The 4,450-nt window shown below is 41.7% G+C and overlaps 1 pseudogene; it reads left to right on the top strand.

The window, feature by feature from the left end:
- LOC101566914 overlaps positions 1-749 on the top strand; it is a 50,804-nt pseudogene extending 50,055 nt beyond the window's left edge.
- The last annotated feature ends 3,701 nt before the right edge of the window (positions 750-4,450 follow it).

Below are 4,450 nucleotides of genomic sequence, written 5' to 3'. Positions count from 1 at the left end.
AGCAGGAAGCTCTCCACACACTCACAGGACCTGGGCTAGGACTGGGTCTAGTCATCAAATTTTGTACATCAGCTTCTGATCTGAAAATCAGATTATTTACTTCTGATCTTCAAGATAAAAATGAATATAAGGTTCTAGTGGGCCGCTCAGATTTCATCAATAGCTTAGCATTTGATCTCAAAGAAGGCCAGGAAATTGCAAGTGTGAGTGACGACCATACCTGCAGGATTTGGAACTTGGAAGGAAGGCAAACAACTCATTTTCTTCTTCATCCCCCTGGAATGAGTGTGAGCTGGCATCCTGGGGAGAATTTTAAGTTGACAGTGGCAGAGAAGAATGGAGAAATCTGATTTTACGATCTTGTGACCCATCAGGATGTTTTGTCTCTTGAATCAGAACAGATACTACTAATGTCAGCACACTGGTGTTTAAAAAACACCTTCAAGTTTGGGGCAGTTGCTTGGCTGATTCGAGATATCACTCGGTCCAGTTATCTTCAAGAGACAAGACCAGTTCACGTGGACCAAGCCTACTTGTTCAGGTGGTCTGCGATCGGTGAGAGCTTGTTTGCGACCACTAGTTACCCAGGCAAAATGGCCAGTCAGTTTCAGATTCATCATTTAGGGCACCCTCAGCCCATCCTTGCAGGTTCAGTCGCTGTGGCTGCTGGCCTTTCCTGGCACAGGACCCTCCCACTGTGCATGCTGGGAGGAGTCCGCAAGCTGTCCTTCTGGGTGACAGAGGTGTGACACAAATGGCCTCTGGACTTCCTGTTCCTAAACTTTGTGTTTCTACTGTCTACTTTGGAGAATTCCTTATTTTTATATCAAATATACTGTAAATTTGAGAAGTGTCTCAGTTGTTGCTAAATAAAATGTTGATGTTCTGAACAACAACAACAACAAAAAGAAACAAACAAAAAAAATCTTTCATTCACGGTAAGATATATGAGTCTAGATTCAATCTTCTGTGTGTGACATACAATTTTCCCAGTATCATTTATTAAAAAGGCCATTTCTCCTCTAGTATGTGTTCTTGGCCCATTGTCAAAGATGAAGTAGCTCAATGTGCCTGGTATTGTTTCTGCGTCTCTATTCTGTTCCATTGATCCTCATGCCTGTTTTTGTGCCAGTACCATGGATTTTAATCACAGTAGCTTTGTAATATCAGGAATTGGGATGCCTTGTGCTTTGTTATTCTTAGCCAGGAGTGCTTTTGCTATGCTGGGTCTCTGCTAGTTCCATATGAATTTTAGGATTATTTTCTCTATTGTGTTTGAAAAACACTATTGGTGTTTTGATTAGGATTGCGTTAAATCTGTGCATCAGTTTTGTAGGTAAAGCAATTTTCACTATATTGTGTCTGCTATCCAGGATAGAAGATTTCTAGTCATTTTGTGATGTCCTCCTTGATTTACTTTTTCAGCATGATGTAATTTTTATTGCAGAAGCCTTTCACTTCCTTTGGTCCTAAGTGTTTAACATTTCTTGACGCTATTGTCAATGGCATTGTTTTTCTTTTTTTTTTTTTTTTTTTTTTTTTTTTTTTTTTTTTTTTTTGTATTTTAGGGAAAGGTCTACAGGGTGCTCAAGGTCTCACTACTAGATTGAATTCTCCTGTTTACAGCCTCCCAAGTTCTGAGATTACAGGCATGTGCCACCGCAACCAGTCGCAATCACTGTCTCAGTGTACTCCGGGGACAGAGCCGGCACAGCAGGCCTGGGGATTGAACCCCTGGCCTCTGCGCCTGCTTGCAGGTGCTTTAATCTGCTGAGCTACTTGGCTGGCTCTGTTTTCCTAATTTCTTTCCCAGTAAATTCACTATTAGTGTACAGGAGCACTATTGATTTTTGTGTGTTTATTTTGTATCCCGGCACGTTTCTGATTTTGAAGTTCCAGGAGTCCTTTGGTGGAGCTTTTAGGGTCTTGTAAGGAAATGATCAATGATCATTTCATCTCCACTTGGTGATGCTTTGATTGTATCCTTTCTTATATGTATCCCAATCTCTTGCCTGATTGCTGTGGCTAATATTGAACAGGAGTAGTAATAGTGGACACCCTTGTCTTGTTCCTGATTTTACGGAGAAAACTTTCAGGTTTTCTCTATTTAATAGGATATTGTCAGTAGGTTTATCACCAGCAGATTTTATCAGATAGAGATAAGGCCCTTCTATATTTTCTTCAGTTTTTTAAAAATCAGGAATGGATCTTGAATGTCGTCAAAGGCTTTTTCTACATATTTTAAGATAATTATTTAATTTTTTGTCTTCACTTCTACTTTTATGATGCATTATATGTATTGATTTATGAATACCTTTGTTAAATTTTCCCATTTAATCTCTTGTGTGTTCTGGTCCTGACTGGGTTCATGTGATCCAGATCTGGTCATGGGAGTGGTGCCAGGAGACAGTATACCACATACACCACAACTGGATATTAGGATTAGTTAGCACTCTCTGAATTGTTGAGATCTTTAGCAGTAAATGGGATGCTAATGATCCATGACATGCAGATCCCAATTCATCCCAACTTATTATGGCACATTGATCCCAACTGATGAAGCTTTCTGTGATTGAGTCTGATGGACTACCAACTTGGGCATGAGCCTTGGAATCCCAAGCAATTGTTACAATTCATTTCTATGGAAGCAGTGATGACCCACAATGACATCTCACAGAAGCATCATCAAGGGGATATCTAAATAGGTAAGTCCTTATGTCCCATGTTCTGCAATCTGTTGTACATCCTGTATGGACAGGGCTTGATTTTTGAATATGTCCTGCATCAAGCTCCCAAGTTCCCCTGCCACTGTACTCATTTTCTTGTTTTACCAATGATTCTGAAATAACAAGCCAGATATCCCTGAAAACTTGAGTCACCTGACAGCAGGACGCTAGGGAGAAATGCTGGCTAGGTGTGGAGGACTGCTGTGTTCCTTTAATCCATCCAGAAAAGTGAGCCCCACTTTTGCAAGGATCGCTACCATGACTGTCTTTCCTTTCACATTGTTGATGCCGTTGTTTCACTCGGTGGTCCTGATGGAAGGTGGTGATCATCTGTTCTACCTCACGAGGAAGCTTAGCTAATCAACACTTATTAATTAGTCACTAATAGATAGGTACTACATACTAACAACTGTTTTCATTAAGCGGTGGCAGTGCTAATTGGTGGGATAATGAGTCCCTCCCTAATTACAAAGCAACACTGCTCGTTCCTCTGTAGCTGATCTGGTACAGATGAGGGGCCACCAAGGGAAAGCTGGGACAGGCACAGGACAACAGGGTCTAATTTATTTTTTCCCGGCTTTTAAAGAGTTCTTTAATTAATATGGGATCAACGCATTTGAAGTCTTGAGCAGGTGCAAATACACACTTGTAACCAGCTGTGTAGCTGACCTCCATGGAGCAGGCTGGGGCCGAACACACAGACTTTGCTTATCACCTGCTCGCCTCCAACCTGTGGTTGAGAAAGCCCTGTCCATGGTAGAGCCAGATTCCCCACGCCTATCTGGAAGGCATGGTATGTGGGATAAGATGAAATTCTGTGTCACTCAGGAAACACTGATCAATGGGTTCATTTCCACTTACTATACACTCGATGTAATTAGTGATCTCTTTGTAAGGTTTGTTTCTGCAGCAATCTGTCTAGATGTCCTCCCAAAGCCTCATGTGGTCATAGGTCAGATTTTTCGAAGGTGGCTGGATCAAGATGTATGATGGTGGCATTGATTTTTGGTGCAGTGCTAGGCTCAAGGGCACTAGGATTAAGGGTGTGAGTGCTGCTGCCCTAAGTGTCCTGGATTAGATATAAGGGATGGAAGGAGCTGGGGTCATCCCTTTCTTGCTTTCTTTGCTACCTTCTGCCACCATGAACTGCTTCTCCTTTGCCTTCCACCCTGCCTTGGAGTCAGGTGATTATGTACTGAAGCCTCTACAAACTGTGAACTAAATAAATCTTTCATTCTTTTAACTTGGGATGTTGGGTATTTTATCTCAACAATGAGAAAATTAATTAACACACCTTCCTAAAAATTTGGGGATCCTATAGATGGTGTTCCTGACTGTGATTAGATAGGTCTCCAGGTTCCGACCTCAGAGGAAAAGAAATCTAGAGCTCCAGGGAGCAATAGGAGCTTCAGGAACCATGTTCTTGTTAGGAGATTGGCAAGTTACTGTGTGGAGTCAAGTCAACCCACGACCTATTTTTGTAAACAAAGTTTTATTGGAGCACAGCCACACTCACCATCTCAGTGTGGTCCATGAAGCTTTCATGCTTCATAGGAGAGGTGAATAGCTGAGTCAGAGACTATTTAATGGGCAGAGTTGGAACTGTGGCCTTCTTGGCTCTGTTCTGCAAAGGTGTGCTGGCCCTTGAGAACAATCATCCTGTCTGTTGTGTGGTTTTTCTATCTATCTATCTATCTATCTATCTATCTATCTATCTATCTATC

Source organism: Octodon degus, unplaced genomic scaffold (genome assembly GCF_000260255.1).
Source record: "Octodon degus isolate 3935 unplaced genomic scaffold, OctDeg1.0 scaffold00023, whole genome shotgun sequence".
Lineage (NCBI taxonomy): Eukaryota > Metazoa > Chordata > Mammalia > Rodentia > Octodontidae > Octodon > Octodon degus.
Note: the sequence above shows the minus strand (reverse complement) of the source record. Positions and strands in the feature narration are given on the sequence as shown.